Genomic DNA, 19,450 nt, shown 5'->3' with positions numbered 1-19,450 from the left:
GAGACCCCTTGGCGGGCGTGCAAGGCAATGCATGCGTGCAGGCGTTGCATGGAGTGCAGTGCAATGCAATGGCAACGCGGCGCCCTGCATGCATGCATGCAACTTCCACCGGCGCTCCGGACTTGGCAGATGAGGGGGGTCCCCAGTGGGCGGCAGAGAGAGCCGGGAGGGCGAAGGGGAGCCGGGGGGAGCAGCACTGCTCCCCGAGCCGAGCCCGGGGGGAAACTTCGGCGTCGTTGCGCCGGGTGTTGGAAGCGGAGGCTGGCGGGGGCCCCTCACCTGCAAAACCTGGTCGCCTCTCATATATTTCGTGCATTGCATTCATCGCCTGCTTTCTCCTCCAAGGAGCTCCCGGGGGCGCGCATGGTTCTCCCCGTGTTATCCTCGCAACAACAGCCCTGCGAGGTGGGTCAGGCGAGTGGCCCAAGGGAGCACCCAGGGATTGTCCTGGCCAGGTGGGGCGATTTGAACCCTGCTCTCTTCGTCCTCATTTAGCCCCCACATGTGCATGACTGTGCATGACTGAGGTTTTCCCCCCTCGTCTTGGCTATGGTGTGAGTCTGTGCTGTTAATTAATGGGGTTCTGCCTTCGGAGAAGATGAGCCAGCCCTCAAGGAGGTGATTATGTAATTTGCTAGCAATTCATGTCCCTCCCGGCGTGACGCTGCGCGCTGACGTCACGGGGCTGTAATGGTGGTGTGCCTCGAGATTTTTTTCATGAAACAAGTGTGCCTTTGCCCAAAAAAGGTTGGGAAACACTGATTATAGTCTAGCATCACTGAGTCATATGCCATCTCTCATGACAACAGCTGGTGATGTGAGTTGACATCAGGGTGATGAACCAAAGAATGCCATGTGTTGTAATGTTTGTATTGTTGTTGTTGTTTAGTCGTTTAGTCGTATCTGACTCTTCGTGACCCCATGGACCAGAGCACGCCAGGCACTCCTGTCTTCCACTGCCTCCCGCAGTTTGGTCAGACTTATGTTTGTAGCTTCGAGAACACTGTCCAACCATCTCGTCCTTAAATAAGAAGTCGAAAATGTTAGGCTTGGGGTCCAAATGTAGCCCTCCATGCCTCTCTGTCTGGGCCTGGGGGCTGTTCCCATGCCATGCTCCTCACTGCCCCTGTTCTGTGCCCTGTTGTTGTTGTTGTTTAGTCGTGTCCGACTCTTCGTGACCCCATGGACCAGAGCACCCTAGGCACTCCTGTCTTCCACTGCCTCCCGCAGTTTGGTCAAAATCATGCTGGTAGCTTCGAGAACACTGCCCAAACATCTCGTCCTCTGTCGTCCCCTTCTCCTTGTGCCCTCAATATTTCCCAACATCAGGGCCTTTTCTAGGGAGTCTTCTCTTCTCATGAGGTTGCCAAAGTATTGGAGCCTCAGCTTCACAATCTGTCCTTCCAGTGAGCACTCAGGGCTGATTTCCTTAAGAATGGATAGGTTTGATCTTCTTGCAGTCCATGGGACTCTCAAGAGTCTCCTCCAGCACCATAATTCAAAAGCATTAATTCTTCGGCGATCAACCTTCTTTATGGTCCAGCTCTCACTTCCATACATCACTACTGGGAAAACCATAGCTTTAACTATACGGACCTTTGTTGGTAAGGTGATGTCTCTGCTTTTTAAGATGCTGTCTAGGTTTGTCATTGCTTTTCTCCTAAGAAGGAGGCGTCTTTTAATTTCGTGGCTGCTGTCACCATCTGCAGTGATCATGGAGCCAAGGAAAGTAAAATCTCTCACTGCCTCCATTTACCCCCCTTCTATTTACCAGGAGGTGATGGGACCAGTGGCCATGATCTTCGTTTTTTTGATGTTGAGCTTCAGACCATATTTTGCGCTCTACTCTTTCACCCTCATTAAAAGGTTCTTTAATTCCTCCTCACTTTCTGCCATCAAGGTTGTGTCATCTGCATATCTGAGGTTGTTGATATTTCTTCTGGCAATCTTAATTCTGGCTAGGGATTCATCCAGCCCAGCCTTTCGCATGATGAATTCTGCATATAAGTTAAATAAGCAGGGGGACAATATACAGCCTTGATGTACTCCTTTCCCAATTTTGAACCAATCAGTTGTTCCATATCCAGTTCTAACTGTAGCTTCTTGTCCCACATCGAGATTTCTCAGGAGACAGATGAGGTGATCAGGCACTCCCATTTCTTTAAGAACTTGCCATAGTTTGCTGTGGTCGACACAGTCAAAGGCTTTTGCATAGTCAATGAAGCAGAAGTAGATGTCTTTCTGGAACTCTCTAGCTTTCTCCATAATCCAGCACATGTTTGCAATTTGGTCTCTGGTTCCTTTGCCTCTTCTAAATCCAGCTTGCACTTCTGGGAGTTCTCGGTCCACATACTGCTTAAGCCTGCCTTGTAGAATTTTAAAGCATAACCTTGCTAGCATGTGAAATGAGTGCAATTGTGTGGTAGTTGGAGCATTCTTTGGCACTTCCCTTCTTTGGGATTTTAGTTGATGTTGTTGATGATGATAAATAAATAAATAAATAATGATACTACGTATTATGAGAAGGAGAGAGAAGCATGGAGCATCATTTCTTCTAAAGTTTAATTTTGATCTGTAGATTTTCCATAGAGCCATCAATTTATTTATTTTTAATAAATGCTTTTTTTAATCTTCATTTGGAGAAAACGTTTCCAGACAAAGTATATTATATTAACTCTCATTTATCCAAGTTTCTTCAATATGAGCTGCTCTTTCTACACTGCTTTTTTTTGGGGGGGGGGTATACGCAAGGGGATGCCGTACCCTTTTCTTTTTCAAATGTTAGAAGTGTGGCACTTACTATAACAACCTAATGGTGAGTACCAGCACCTTTCCCCACCCCCCACCCCTAAAAAAGAGCGCAACTTCTACGGGAGATTTTTCTGTTTCGTTTGATGACTATATCTCACATCAACCTTAATTCCCACCAATCTCTTTTGTCCATTTAAAAAACCCCAACATTTTTATTGTTTTCAAATAATTATGGAACCACAATAAAGTTCAATAATACATCCAACCAAAGGCAGGCCAAATAAAACCTAAACATTAAATAACTACACCCAATTCAAAATCATGGCAACCATATTTCTCTAGATGGCACGGGGAGCGATGTCTGTAAGTCTGAAACAAAAGTATATTAAATAAAGTCCCATTATACTGAATAGAAATTATCAGGATCTTCCTGTCTGTTAGAGGCCTGTCACTTATGTATTATTTTGTCTGCAATAACTAAATTCCAGAGATTTTTATACCATAAGGATATAGTCAGATTTTTTTCAACGATTTGCCAGCATCTGTGTCAGAAGTTTCTTTTGGCAAAATGTCTTCATAGCATCTGTCCACACACTGAGTAGTGAGAACGAGGAGAAAACTGAATGTGTGCTTTAATTATCTTTTATATCTCCTGATAAATCTTATTCCAGAAGAAAGCAAGATGTGGGTATTCCCACTGAAGCCTTATTTACCTAGGGATCCATTAGCCTCGCCATCCCCCTGGACCTCGGAGGGAACAAAAGTACCAGGAAATCTTCTTTGGAGAAAAAGAGTTTATTGAGATCTGAGCACAGAGTCAAGGTCTGTACTCAGAGACAGCCAACTGGATAGTTCCTAAAAATATTCTGGCTGTAAAGCAAGTCACTTCAACAGACTTTCTTATACCCGCCGGACTTCCCCAATCGACTAGCAAATATTGCTTGCTAAACACAAAATATTGCTTGCTAAATCATTCCTGTCTTTCTGCTAAGCCAAGCACTCCCTCCCACCTCCTTGTACACGTGTCTTCTTTTGCTAGTTAAGCATTTCCTTCGTATCTCTTCCTATCTTGCATTACTTAAAAGCAGAAGTAAAGCAGGAAACATCTTGCTAGTGGTTTATCGGTTAACAGCAGTTTCTGGCTGGGCAGGAAGCGACCTTCTGACCTGTAGCTAACATCAGCAGTTCCAAATAGCTGATTAGGCAGGAAGCGGCCTCTTGACCTGTCTGTTTTAGACTTTGCAAGCTACTGCAATTTTGGGCCGTTTTTAACCATCCTAGCAGAGTGCAGGAATTTACTATGCGTAGATAATATTTAAGAGCAACAGAATAAAATATTAAGAGAAACCTTTCCCATCTCCCTTTACTCCGTCCTCTTCTTTTGAACAATCTATTACTTAGATTCGTTCTGGGGTAGGGGTCTATATTCTCTCATTACAGCAATCACGCGAGGTCCCATCATGCGAGACATCACCTTTCCCATCATATGTTGCAGGCATTGCATTAAGCAGGGTATACAGAAGCAGAAAAGCAATAGAAGCATTATTGGGCCTATTCTTCCCACAAATACGATACCGTTCATGCCAACAGAAATACGAGAGCATCCATATGACAAGAGCGGTACATATCACTCCTACCCACCAAACCCAATATCTCCATGGTTCCTCCCACCAATATTCAGGGGGTGTGCTCATTGTTGAAGAGCCCACTGATATTTGTGCCCGACTACCTGTTGAGCCTCAAGGATGAGAGCCCACCGGTGAGCTGATGCTCCCACTATGTGGGTCAATTTTTCTACTAACCCTGTTGGGTGGATTGAACTCTCGTGCTGCCTCCCTAGTGACCAGAGCATATGGAAGCTGAAATCCTGGGGTGGCAATTCTTAGAATATTCTCCCAAGGTGTGCTTTAGCAGCTGGGCCTCCCAAATGGGTGGACTCGTGGTAATTCTTTACAATTGTGCTGGCCAGATGTTGGGGCACAAAAACATGGCTGTCTGGTCCTTCCTGGAGCGTTGCTCCTTCTTGGCTGGTCCACTGCTGTTCATCAAGGGTGTAACGTGGTTCCACATCGTCTGGAGTGAGTTCTGGTACCAATATCAAAAGTTCTGGTGGTGCCTCTAAATTGGCTGGAGAACAAATGTCTACGTTGGGGGCGCTGCCTGTGGGCGCCCCTCCCATCCAATTCTTCACCGTGCGTAGAGATATCAGCCTCTGGAGTGATATCAGCAAGGCAGTCGTCACTGGAGGGGATCTTCAGGATGCTGAGACACAGTCCAATCTGAAGCAGCTTTCTTCCTTGAATGTGGTGGACCCAAGGGGTGGTGCCAGCGATCTTCACAGCTGTGGGTGTGGAGAGCAGATGGGCCCTTCCAGCACGGTTGCAGTGGTGCCTGGGACCAGTCTTATCCACACCTCGTCACTTGGCTCAAACTGGTCACGCAAGGAGTTCGGGCCTGGGTTGAGAGAGAGAATCTCGAGAGAGAGACTGTACATAATTGTTCAATTCCACATCTTGAGCAGGGATAGGTGAAAGCATGCACACATAAGGAATCGGTCTCCCAAACATCATTTCAAAAGGGTGACAAGTGAATACGTTTCAATGGGAGGCTACAAACTCTAAGCAAAGCCAAGGGCAACATGAACACCCAATTAGACCCTGTTTCTTGGGTCACTGGTTTTTCAAAGTCCTGTTCATCCTTTCCTATTTTCCAGAACTTTGGGGCCTATATGCAGTACCCACCATCTTCCTTCTTCACTGGCAACAGTGGGGTGTTTCACTGTGATTGGCATTGTTTCAAGATTCCATGTTGAAGCAATCGCTTCAAATGCACCCACATTCTTTCAGCTGCCTGTCGTGGGATGGGGTATTGGTTTTTATCCTCCGCCCATAGTCCAGGGTCAACATCATGAAGCAGGCTAACAGGGAGGATTCCCTCCTCTTCTTTTACCATCATCAAGCACCAATGGTCTCTCAGGGGTATTTCTAAAGAAAACTCTCCTGCTGGTCCAGTTGTCATCATTACTTTCCCATTGGTTGGAAGGAAATCTGGGCTTGCAATTTTGTTAACAAGTCTCGGCCCAATAAGGAATGGGACACTCTGGTATATACAAAAAAATTGTGCTGGATTACTTGGCCACCTAGGCAGCAGGTAACAGACTGCAAAAACGGGGCCTTTTGTGATTTACCTGTGGCTCTAATTATATTAACCACTTGGTTTGTGGGTTTTGTTACAGGCACAGGTAAGACTGAGTGGGCAACTCCCTTGTTTACCTTCTCCTACCTGTAATAAGGTAGCTAGGTTAAGGGCTGTGGTAACCTGAAACTTCAGGCGTGAATGTAATAACAGCATCTGGCACTTCCTCTTGGAGTTACACAGCTGGTGTCCTGTCCAAACGTGAATTTATCTGCCTTTGTGAGTAGGGTGGCCACTGCCACAATCACTCTCATACGGGGGGGGGGCAACCTCTGTTCTGTTGGGGTTAGCTTCTCTGACAAGTATTCGACGGGTTGCTGCCAATTTTTCAGTTTCTGGCATGAGGCTCCCTTGGCTACCCCCCTGGTCTTCATCTGTGAACAGGGTAAAAGGCTTCTCGGGGTTTGGATGCCAAGCACTGGGGCTTGTTGTAATGTCACTCTGAGATCCTGAAAAGCCTGCTGCTGTTCCCTGCCCCATATAAAAAGGATCCTTCTCTATTCCCCTAGTTGACTCATGCAGGGGCCAAGCAATGCTTCTGTAGTTAGTAGTGAGTCCAGGGGATATTGTTCATCATCATAAGTGGGATTATAGGTTTTTAAAAGAAATCCCTTCAAGCAATTTTACAATCTTTGCTGGATTCTCCTCAAAAGAGGGGTTCTGATTTCTTCAATTACAAACATCTGCACTTGAAAAGGGTATATGCTGTCTGTGGTGCCTTCGTTTGTCCAGCTGGGACAGGGGCTGGTGGATCATAAACCCTCTGAAGGGGCATTTCTCCAGCTGCCTGATCCTTCCTGGTTTTCTCATACTGTCTGTGAGACATAACTCTCTTCGCCGCCTGTCCCCACTTACGTTGCCATCTCTTCCTCTTTTCAGGGGTGCAGCATTCTGCTGTCTCAACTAACAAGGGGCTTACATCCAACTTTTTCCTCAAATGGCTTTACAAACTCCTTTTAGTCTCTTTTTCTGTCTTTCTGTCCACATTTTCTTTCCTTGATTCATATCATCTAGTGTTTTCCTAAACTCTTCGTTATCTTCCTCATCTTCCTCTTCTTCCGTCTCACTATCTTCCTTCGCAGGTCCTCCTCCCCCTACACCAGCACCTCCCTGTGCTTCTTGATTTTGGCCTGGGGGGGGGTTGGAGGGGGCTGTTGGTGGAGTGTAAGGTGGTGGCTTAATCACTCCCCTCTCCTCATCTTCTGGGTCTTCTAACACCAGAGGCTTCACTGTACAAATCCTGTTCTGTGTGTTGCTGTCACAGCAAGACTTTAGCCATGGTAGATTCTTTTTTTTTTTTTTTTACATTGGTCTTCCATGTAGAGATATAGGGGATGTGGTCTGGGTGGACATTTAATATATTTTGCCACAGGGGGTTGATTTGCCACAGGGGGTTGATTAATTGCAAATCAAAGCCACACAGTTCCCTGGGTTGGCAAGTCCACCTCACATAAAGTTTTGAGTCTCCGTTTCTCAATTTGAATCCCCAAATCATCACTCTTCGTGGCTGTTTTCCAGTTATTTAAAAAGCATTCCAGAGGAATACATTGGCTTGCTCCAAATCCTATTTTTTCAGATACTCTCCTCCTAACTGGGTTTCAAAATTCTTTCACACTCCACATGCTACAGTTTGTCAGAAAATGCACAATCCTACAATCGCTCGGCCAAGGGGACACTAAGCCTTAGCCCTCATTCAACAATTCATCCACTAGAGTATCTGACACACAACATGCCAACAAAACACTCAATTCCCTCTGCCCCATTCCCTTTCCCAAACCTTTACCAATTCCTTTCCTGGTGGCATTCTTACTGCCGGGCACCCTACTGCCAACTACCAGGTGAGGCTGATCAGGCCTCTGGCCCTTTCCCTCGGGCCCCTAGCCCTTTCCCTCGGGCTTACCTTCTCCGCTGCGGACCTGTCCCCTCGGCGCCGTTCTGTCTTCTTATTCTCCCTCAACCAGATGTCTCTGCTCCAGGACGGTGTGGCAATCTCCCCCTACAAACTGGCAGGGTGTGCACTGGAAATGCGAACGCCGATTGGAGCTGTTCACCTTGGTTGAGCCTGGCCCTCCGGTCCGTATTTGGGAAGGGGGCTGATCCCGGACGAGCCCCCAGAGAGATGAAGCCTTATTTACCTAGGGATCCATTAGCCTCGCCATCCCCCTGGACCTCGGAGGGAACAAAAGTACCAGGAAATCTTCTTTGGAGAAAAAGAGTTTATTGAGATCTGAGCACAGAGTCAAGGTCTGTACTCAGAGACAGCCAACTGGATAGTTCCTAAAAATATTCTGGCTGTAAAGCAAGTCACTTCAACAGACTTTCTTATACCCGCCGGACTTCCCCAATCGACTAGCAAATATTGCTTGCTAAACACAAAATATTGCTTGCTAAATCATTCCTGTCTTTCTGCTAAGCCAAGCACTCCCTCCCACCTCCTTGTACACGTGTCTTCTTTTGCTAGTTAAGCATTTCCTTCGTATCTCTTCCTATCTTGCATTACTTAAAAGCAGAAGTAAAGCAGGAAACATCTTGCTAGTGGTTTATCGGTTAACAGCAGTTTCTGGCTGGGCAGGAAGCGACCTTCTGACCTGTAGCTAACATCAGCAGTTCCAAATAGCTGATTAGGCAGGAAGCGGCCTCTTGACCTGTCTGTTTTAGACTTTGCAAGCTACTGCAATTTTGGGCTGTTTTTAACCATCCTAGCAGAGTGCAGGAATTTACTATGCGTAGATAATATTTAAGAGCAACAGAATAAAATATTAAGAGAAACCTTTCCCATCTCCCTTTACCACCATAGATAAGCCGTCTGAAGGCAATCCTGTACTGTATAAGGAAGCTTTTTTTAACGTTTAATGCTTCATTATGTTTTTATATACAGGATGTTAGAAGCTACCCAGAGTGGCTGGAGCAACCCAGTAAGATGTGTGGGGTATAAATAGTAAAATTATCATTATGGAATAGGACTTCCCTATTTTCATTGGAGAAATGTTGGAGGGTATGTTTGTCCCTTTTAATTCTAAAGATGTCTCTGATATATTAGATGTGGGTCTACCAACAAGAGTAAAGTCAGCCAGTCACTTTCTGGGTTGCCTTATTCTTTTAATGATTCTGAGATTATTTGCATTCGATCATTGGCAATCGTAATCCTACATTTCAAAGGAATCATCACCTAGAGATGTCTAATCAGATCAGTGCAGACCTCTTAGAGAATTATGATCTGACACACAGGAAAACACTGAGAAACTGCATAGCTTGCAGTGGGAAAGTGGGTGGGAGGTTGGGGTGGGAGGTTGCATGGAATTGAGCTATTGAAAATGCACAAATACATGCTTGATTTTTGATAATGACTCTTTTAAATTGTTGAATATAATATACCTGATCATAAAACTCCAATAGCAGTATTTAAACAACCCCCCCTGTAAAGTGGTGTCATTGTTTCTCCCCAATCCTGCCCTCTTTTTACATAGATGTCTTCATGCCTCCTCTCCAAGAGCTTGGCCAGACCTTAATATATCCTGTCTGGCCCTCGTCAAACTGTATTTGTGCCTGCATTCCATTACCTACAGTTCATTCCCCTTTAGATGGTGGCCTTATATATTACCTTAGCAACCTTTTTTTTGTATGCATGACACATCTCCGCATGAAGTCCTAGGTTCTCCCTGCACCCCTTTTTCTCTCATCTTTTGTTGAAGCCTGCATTCATTTCCAAAGAATGCCTTACACAGCCTTTTATGTAGGACACTTTAAACTCTTTCATTTCTCCCTGCATTCTCAGACATCCATTCTCTTCCTTATTGGGTGGCAGATCTTCCCTGAACTCATTATGCAGCGAGAGAGAGAGAGAGAGAGAGAGAGAGGGAGAGAGAGAGGGAAGGCCCCATTATTTGTGGACTCTGTGTTTGATTTCACATGCCATTTAGATTAATGGGAATGATATGTGCAACTGGCAGATTCTCATTAATACAGCTAAATTCAATCACGTCCTTTAAGTGGTAAAGAAAGGCTTCGATGGGTGAAAGAGAAAAGAGCCAGTCTTTGGGAAGCGTTCTCTAGTTCCGAATAAATATTATATGGCTACATAAAATCTTACAGTATACTTCTACGGCTTTGGTATTTCAACTAAGTCAACCACACCCTACTGCTAGTTTTATGATAAAATGATGTGGAAGAATACTTGATGCTATGATCCTAAAGATATATGAAGGCAAAATTTCATTGAAGTCAGGTGTGGGGATGCTTTATCAGATCAAGGACCACCTTCTCATCTGGGCAATCTTCTGGAGGCCACTTGTCAATAGTGGGCAGGGCTTGCGGCATAAGTGAGTCAAGCAGTACATGTAAATTTCACCTATGCAGAGTAGGCTGGTTTCTACACACACTCATCTGCAAATAACACAGATAATCAACAAAGACACTGTAAGCTTCCAGTGGTCTCTCATCCAAAGGAAACCAAACCCTGTATTGCTTCTCACTAAACCCTCTAGCACTGTTGAAAATGGGAGATAGGCTTGGTTTTCGGTATTATTCTGCTGCACCATCACAACACACACCTATTTTGTGCCTCCACAAGAGGAAAAGCAATATGAGATGTACAATACAGTCTCAGGGCTCCAAATCTGTGGGCTGAATATTTATGACCTGTCACAGATGGCTGCAGGGCTTGGTGGATGGGTTTAGCCAGTCTTCTGTCATATAATATTAATTGTGGCTGCAGACGGGGACGATATCTTCAAATACCCAGGAGCTGGGCCTTTGTTACAGAGCTAGTGGAATATGGGAGATAAAGGTGGATGGTTGCGGTATCTGCAGGGGGAAAAAACTGTGCTGTGATGTGCATGATTAGTATGCTGTTTGCCTTTATCCCTATGGGAATTCCCCAGCTTTAAGTTCAAATATTCCATTTTTAAGTATTCACGGTTCCAACAATGATAATGAACTAGCAAATTCACAGTGAACAATGTGTTTTGTTCGTAGGTCTTTTGGCTTGAAATCCCATGGTTTATGGCTTGGACCACATTATCTCAAATGCATGAATGGCATATTTAATGTTAAAATTAATAAGAGAAAGAAAGAATTTGTCTCTGTGGGCCTTCTATTTAATGAAACAGGTCAAATCTATACAAATGAGGTTGAGAAAATCCTACATTTCTGCTATATTATGGGGGGGATTAAGGCACAGATGCCTTTGTGAAAGGAAGATTTGACTACTGATGAACTGAAAATATTTTTTGCTTTCCTAGTAACCATCTTATGAACAAAAAGAACTATTAGAAGATTATATTAACTGAAACAACCCCAGAGTCGTCCGCGACTGGACCTAACGGTCAGGGGTCCCTTTACCTTTACATTACTAAGGTAGTTGCAAACAACCAAAGCTCTACATGAGAGTAAGGAGTTTTTGTGGTACGGAGAACAATGTACAGTCTCCGTGCAAAAACATATGTTACTGTGGCATGATATATCTTGGATCTTACTAAATCCCTATAAAGTGATGGAGAATGTGTCTGTGTGTGAGTTCTAAAGCTCAACATATATAGGAGTAGAGAAATGAACGCTTTTCTTACCTGCACTTTCTTTTTAAGGCTGCTTTTTATATGATATTTTTTTCTCCTGGTCGGGGTTATAGCCAATCAAAACAGCCCATCCAACAGCAAGCCCACCCAGAGGTAAGGAATCACCAGCCCACTGGCCTGCAGTGCTCATCTTCCAAGGTGGCTGTACTGAAAGAGAGATACCTCAAAGGGAGACTTCAACACGAAACCACCAAATTACAATTCAGCAAAGGGTTCGCTGCTCTCTAATTTATGGACCGATTTGATACAGTGAATGTTTATTGCACTACACATGCTAATTGGCTTACCAATGCCAAAATGTCTGTTCTCAACACGCCACTTGCAATGGATTCAGTTTGGAGAATCAGAAGATCATCACGATTATAATCTTCTGTCAAGCTTTTTGTCAAGCATTCTGTGCCTCAGTTTCAAACTAGTATAGGTAGCTACAAACCCACTGGCATTCTTCATAAATTTGAACACATATACAGTATACACATCTATCTACATATATACACTGTTGACACGTGAGGATCTACTCTTGAGTTGTATTCTTCTTCAGGCTTGCAGCAGAGTTTCTTTTTACAGAGAATCTTTATTATATACAAAAATTTACACTGGTCAAATAAAACAAATAAAACATAATTCCTTCTCCTCTAGCCATCCGGCTCTGAGACTCAATTGCTGACTCTGTTCATTTACATACTGACTGACCTTTATTGGCTACATGCCCTTAATAAAGGCACCTGTTGCTGGGGGAATTTTCTGTTGCCTAGCAACTTGTTCAAGACCATTTTTCACATTTCTTCTGGAATATTCCAACATACACAACAGGTGTACAATATTACTGACTGTACTTCTCTGCCCTTCATTTCCTTCTGACGTCACTGTTTGCAATTCTACCCCAACCATGTATGTGCAACTCAGGATAATACTTCATGCACCTAAAAGTTTATGCCTCAATAAAATTGTTAGTCTTTTAAGCTGCCACAAGATTTGTGACTTCATAATCCAACTCCTCCTGACAAGAGATACAGGAGAATTAGTATGCTCATTCAATGTGAATCACAGGTCGAATGGTCTACCTGCATTGTTTTCAATGAATGCTCCCTCAGATGCACAAACAAATCAGAGTTTCAGATAGATGCAACATTCAGTTATGGTGCATGGTTGTAGCTATTATGGATTGGGACCTAACACCCTATCTAGGTGGAGAGGGGTGTTATGTATTCAGACTGGCTGCAGTTCTCACTCTGGGCCACCAGTATGCAAATGAAGTATTGAGAGTTGTTTTCACCGATTGGGTAGTTAGTTGGAATTCGTTACTGTTACAAGTTATTTAGCATTATATAAGGCAGCCAGCTTTGCTGTTGTTCAGAGAGACTTAAAGCAGTGCTAACTGCTGTAATAAAGAGCTGTTGCTTAAAAGAGCTTTGTCTGTCATCCATCTTTCCCATTATACCACACATATTATCAAGGCCACCGCACAAAATGTGGCCATGTTGCCAGTGGGTCAGCAGGAGTGGAAACTGGAGAAGCCATTCTTTCTTGAGATACTGACAGAAGCTGCAGGGCTGGGAAGGGGACAGCAGCTCAAAAAGAAAGCAAGTCCTCCAGAGAGTCTTTCTCAGTCTCTCGCTCTCTCATGCCCTGAATTAAATTGATTGCTTCATTACCATTTTGCACAGTAGGATAGAACCACTTAAAAAAAAAACACTCCGTGATCAGAGGGCTTATTAATGCCTCTCATCTGCAACCTGGCCTGCTGTTCTGTGGGACTCAGGAGTGTCAGGTCTCATTTTTACAGGAGAGAGCTGAGGACTTAAATTGGGACAGAACAATATTCACACCCCAAATTTTTAGGTTTATAGTTCAATGAAGTCCATTTTCAATATCAAAACACACTCATACCCCTTAAAAACATACAGTTTAGTTTTAAAGTTAAATGTTGAAACCCCACGGATACTTCCCTAATTTCAAAGTACTTAACACTGCTTCTGTGACCACTAGCACGAACAGTACACTTGAGCAGCAGATTTGAGAGCATCTTTCCTCACAGAGACCTCATCCCATATAGCAGGCTTATTTATATGAACAAAAACACATGCGTTTTCATACCCCTTTCTATAGTTGGGAGACAGCTCTGTACTTCATAGGCCATGAATCATATTATTATTCCCCTTCTAAACCACCATCTCAAGGCAATTTACATAGATGACAATTAAAAACAGTGAAAAACACAAGAAATACATTTAAAACGTAACTAAAACCTTAACAAGTTAACACTCATGGTAAAGACACAATGATCTAGGTGGGAAAGTCTGTCAGAACAAACATGTCTTCTATACCTGCAATTAAGTCCCATTTAAGTCAGTGAGGCTTTTTCCAAATGGACTTGTATAGGCTTATTCTGTTAATGCTATGGGAAAAGCAGCCTCATATAACCAGCATGCTTAAGTCTAATTAATGCATGAAGGGGTTAAAACCATAGAGTAAGCTGTCCTGCCAGGTTTGGCTCACCTTGGGAGGGGCTAGGTAATGAAGATTTGTTCCCCTAAGCTGGTTGTTCCAGCTAAGTCACATGGTTCTGTTAACGGAAAAATCCAAGGGCTCCCTTGGACAAAAACAAAGACACCAACCAGGATAACTTGGAGCAAAACAGCAGCCTGTAGGCTTGGCCTTTATTGAACTGTTGCAACAGGGTGTTCCCCTCACTTGCAAGAGAGAGGAAAAGACCCAGAAAGATGGTCTGCAAGACCTTATAAAAACTTTTTGAAATTCCCATCCTCCAGGTCAAGCCCACCCCCAGAAACATCATGCATACATTACAGAAGGGGCTGACATCATGCATACATTACAGAAAGGAGGGGTTGAGGAAGGAGTTGTGGTGGTAACCTGAGTGTCCTGTCACCTGGCTGGTTCCTCCTTTCCCCCTGCCCATGAGTCACTTCCAGGAGACAAAGGGGAGTTTGCTGTTTCCTGCCCCCAGAGGGAAGATCTGATTATTGTCCTTTGTTTCAGCCCATGCTGAATCCACTACCATATGCAAGTTCTTTGTGATTTTGATTGTCTTCTGTCTGGGATTATCAGGATTGACATAGCAACTGGGCAGGGCTCCTGTGGATGTGCTGGGATGGTGAAGGGATTATGGCTGACCAGAACCAAGCCCCCCCCCTTTGATAGTCCTTGTCATATGGAGTAAAATAAAAATGGAACAGTGCAAATCCGATGTATGGTTGATTTTCTATGAATTTATAACAGAAATGTGGCGTATGTAATGTGTGAGTGTGAGTGTGTGTGAAGTTTGTGCAAACAGAATGATTGGGGTGGGGGGTTCCTGCTACAGTTCTAACAAGGCTCTCTTGAATTCCTATACTAATAACTTAGGAACTTTCACCACTTTGCAACTAAGCCAAGTTTTACTGCCTGGGCAAATTTTCTGACTGATGCATGAAAAAGCACATAAATCTGACCTTTGGAGTGTTTGTAAGTAAACCTGTTTTTAACTTAGCAAACGTGTGGTCTACACTGGGGAAGAGGGAAGTTTTGGAACTCTCAAGGGTATATTTTAAAGGTCTAAGAGCCTTTATTTCCATGCTTTACTTTGCTGCATATTTTGTGATTTAAAAATCTCTGCCCTTTCACCAAACCCCAAACTTGGATCTTGGCATTGAGGAATTCTCATTTTATACCTATATTTTTCCTCCTGAACTAACAAATGGTCCTATTTAAATTATTGTTCCAATTCAACTTTTAGCTCATTTTTATTAAAAACATTTGTATCTCACCTTTTGGTCTTAGGACCCCCAAGGTTACCAACAGCAATTAACACAGCAATTTAACATCTAAACCTTGAAGATGATAGTGATATATAACAGATATATTGCAATCCTATGCTATGCAAGATTACTCAAAAGGAATTCCCACTAACATCTATGGGCTTTTCTTACAGATAAGTATTAATTGGACTGCAGCCTTAAAGGGATTCCTCTCCCCCTTTTAAATAAGGTGGTATAATTTTGGGATGTTATCAAATAATTAGCATTGCGGGCCTGGAGTCTTACAAAAAGTTAAATATTGGCAATTGGTTGACTTCTGGGAAATATGGTATCATTATAGTTCTCCTCCTAACACTTCTTTGTTTTATTTGCCTCAGGGAATAAGTGGCTCTGGTGTGGCGTAGTAATGGAAATCTCCATTGAACAAAGCTCAGCATGGATTGTTTTAATCAAAACCCTTTTGGAAAGAGAGAAATTCCAGTGGCTAGCCTACTGCTGTCTTCCTGAGCTCCAGACAATTCAATAGTTTAGCTATCTGATTTCCCAAAGGAAGAAGAAGCATTAATATTCAGCTGTATCCTTTTATAGTATCGTGCTTTATTTATACTTTACTCTGCATTGAAGGAATACTGAACTGTATGTCTTTCTGCATACAGAAATAGTAAAGATCTCAACCGCTGACAACACAAGCAGATCAAACAATGTGATCAAGAAACTATTCTTTTTCCTTTGCTTCTTGGTTTTGCACCCCTTTTATCTGCCCTTGCTTTCTTGCTCTTACAGCTTTCATATAATTGACATAAACCGTGTGACATTTCTTGGGGCCAGTGACATCCCAGTAACTCACTGTGATGACATAGCTTCCAACACCTTTAAATATGAAACTAGGAAAAGCCTTGCCTATTCTCATCCCAAGGATTGCAGTCCACTACACATGGTTATAGAAGGTTATAAAGAAGGCTGATCGCTGAAAAATTGATGCTTTTGAACTATGGTGCTGGAGGAGACTCTTGAGAGTCCCATGGACTGCAAGAAGAACGAACCTATCCATTCTTAAGGAAATCAGCCCTGAGTGCTCACTGGAAGGACAGATCGTGAAGCTGAGGCTCCAATACTTTGGCCACCTCATGAGAAGAGAAGACTCCCTGGAAAAGACCCTGATGTTGGGAAAGATGGAGGGCACAAGGAGAAGGGGACGACAGAGGACGAGATGGTTGGATGGTGTTCTCGAGGCTACCAGCATGAGTTTGGCCAAACTGCGGGAGACAGTGGAAGACAGAAGTGCCTGGAGTGCTCTGGTCCAGGGGGTCATGAGGAGTCGGACACGACTGAACGACAACAACAACACATGGTTATAAAGACCCTTCTCCTCCAGCTGAATTCTCCACTCATTTATTTACTCCTCCCATCAATTTAAAGGCAAAGAAAGTGAATATTTGTTGCTAGAAAAACATAACTACAATATGTTCTCAACAGTTCAAAACAAGCCTAACCAGCAGCAGATGGAATGGCACCTTAATATTTACTGTGTTGACACACACAGGCATTAGAAACAAGATACTATCACCATCCCATTTAGACTTGCAGGGTCTGATATTCCATTAGTATGGCTGATTCCCCACCCCCACCCCCTGGAAACATGTACAGTGGTTCTTTGGTTTAAGAACAGCTTAGTTTATGAACAACTTGAATTAAGAACGCTGCAAACCTGGAAGTAGGTGTTTGGGTTGCGAACTTTGCCTTGGAAGCAGAACACGTTCTGCTTCCTGTTGAGTGTGTTCCATTTGTAAATTGAGTCCCCCGCTGCTATGGGAAAGCACACCTTGGTTTAAGAACGCTTTGGTTTAAGAACGGACTTCCAGAATGGATTAAGTTCGTAAACCAAGATACCACTGTATTAATAGTTTTATTATATCAGGGATTTGGATTAGCTGGCTCTCAGAGTCCCTTCCAGCTCTATGTTCTAGGATTCTATGATTTTATGATCTACTAACCTTTGTTTCAGAAAAAAACCTGATGATTGGTCTTAAAATTCACCATGGCCACAAAAATATTTCTTTTACATTCAGATTGTTCCTTCATGCCTTTTTGCCTTCATTCACTTCATATATTTCTTTGGGGCCAAAGAATTAATTAATTAATAAATCCTAACCATTTCATTTCCCCTCCATAGATTACTAATAAAACATGCAATGCAGAAGCTTCTGTGGTTTTGTCTGTTTTTTGCAGGGGAAAATATTTGTGCATAGTGCATATCAGCTTTAGGTGTAAGCTAATTTATTACGTATTTGCACAAATATGAGGAAGTCTGAAAGGAAGTTCTAACAATATGTGCCTCTGACTGACAGGAAATGGAACTGTGCCCTTGCATGAATATATTTTAACATCCTTGACAAACAAGAATTATTGTTGCATTTAACCCCAGATGGTAACCATAAAGCTACTTAAATCAAGCTATTAGAAAGGAAGTTAAAAACCAGGGGTGGATAAGGAATTATTTATTTAGCTGTTCTTTTGTACTTACGTGCTAAAAATATTTACTTACTTTTTTTAAAAAAAAATCTTTCTACAATGTTAACTCATATAGAAAACATCTAAGCGGTATACAACAAATATCAAATTAGAATGTGAGAAAAATATAAAAGCAGAAAACATCACAAGGAACTTGCCAAACACATATCATTCATCCAAATAAAAAGGCCTATTGATGCCAGAAAGTCTTCAAAAGGCTTCTGAAAATAAGAAACAAGGAGGCTTGGCAGATTTCCATCAGGAGAACATTCCTCATTGTATACTCAATACTTAATTTCTCATAGCGATCATGACCTCATTCACACGGGCAAGGGAGGCCCATTCTGAGGTGAAACAGTAAGATGCTGCAGCCACAACCATCCTGGTTTTTTGCTGGAACCTGGAGGGTGGTGCTAGAGTCACTTTTCCTTGCTTCTCTGGTGGTAGATGGTGAGTGAGAGGCACCTGCAACGGCACCAGAAAAGTGAGAAGTGGTGGCAGTGGCAATAACTCACACAGAGCCCTGTGAGAGCTTGCAAGAGCTGCTTGAGATCTCATGAGATTTCACAGGGCTCTTGCAAGATCTTGATGGAACCTGCTGCTGTTTCTCCTGGCTTTCCAGTGGGGTTTGGTGGGGTTTCCACCCCATTGGGATTCCATCACCCAAGGCAGCTTCTTCAGTCTGCAACATGGCATTCCCCCAGTAGATTTCTGTGATAAAGCTGGGATATAAGTGCTCAGGTGGTCCTTAACCCTCATCTAGTGTTGGACCTAAAAAAAAAAAATAAACCACCCGGTTTTTGAGGCATATTTTCTACCCCAGGAGATTTCTACCGTATGGTGAGGTAGAAGCTGAACCCCAGATAACGTTTGTTTCTACGGTGTCAGATGAAGGGTGGGAGTGGGGGAAATAGCCTGGGCAAAGAAAGGTGGTCCTTGAGGGTGTGATTACAAGCTTGTTTACTTCTTTGTCACAAGACTGCAAGTTTGCTTGACTCCAGTGCTCTTTGGTGGCCTGCTCCTGGCCATTTTCCTACGAAGAAAACAACGGGGTGCTTTTATTCCCCTAATCCGCTAACATTGACTGGGTCTAGGACGTTTTATGCCGCAGGTGTACGATCAGGATAATGCCCCTCTCTTAGAAAAACAGAGTAGAACAAGCAGCATACCCAGTACTAAGCCTTGTCAAATGTGGTTTGCAGTTACATACTACAATACCACAATGGAGTTCTTTCTGGCCTGGTGTTTTGTGAAAATACATTCAGTAACTCAAGCATCAGTGCTTGATACAATGATACAATAAAGCCTTTGCTAGTTTGTTTTGATAAAATCCAGTGTGCATTTACAACCACCTTTCCGGTTCCCGGTATACTGGAGCTGATTTTTCTTATTGTTGCTCAGTGCGTGCAGTAAAATGCATTACTATTGCATTCAGTGGTGAAAAACCCCACAGCCTCTTGCAGCTAAACTAGGTGAAGGTAGCCAAAGGGTTGACAGTGAGTTAGGGACTTCCCTTGAGTGTGAAGACAGGCTCTGGTGGAGAGAGCGGACAAGACCAATAGTGGGTCCAACAGTCAAGAAGGTGGTTTCTGCTCAAATTGCAACACATGCTACAGATGTTGCTTGGAGAGGAAGGCAGCGATGGAGTGGAGAAGAACCTCA

At 43.3% G+C, this 19,450-nt stretch overlaps 1 long non-coding RNA gene across 1 annotated transcript in view; it reads left to right on the top strand.

The window, feature by feature from the left end:
* Positions 1 to 17,477, top strand: part of LOC310687256 — a 37,465-nt gene extending 19,988 nt beyond the window's left edge. Inside the window, exon 2 of the long non-coding RNA XR_014516340.1 lies at positions 15,655 to 17,477. This is a non-coding gene — a long non-coding RNA (uncharacterized lncRNA). The remainder of the gene's footprint in view (positions 1 to 15,654) is intronic.
* The last annotated feature ends 1,973 nt before the right edge of the window (positions 17,478 to 19,450 follow it).

The sequence above is a fragment of the Podarcis liolepis genome, assembly GCF_965112155.1.
Source record: "Podarcis liolepis genome assembly, chromosome: 10".
Classification (NCBI taxonomy): Eukaryota; Metazoa; Chordata; class Lepidosauria; order Squamata; family Lacertidae; genus Podarcis; species Podarcis liolepis.
This window is presented reverse-complemented; position numbering and strand designations above follow the sequence as displayed.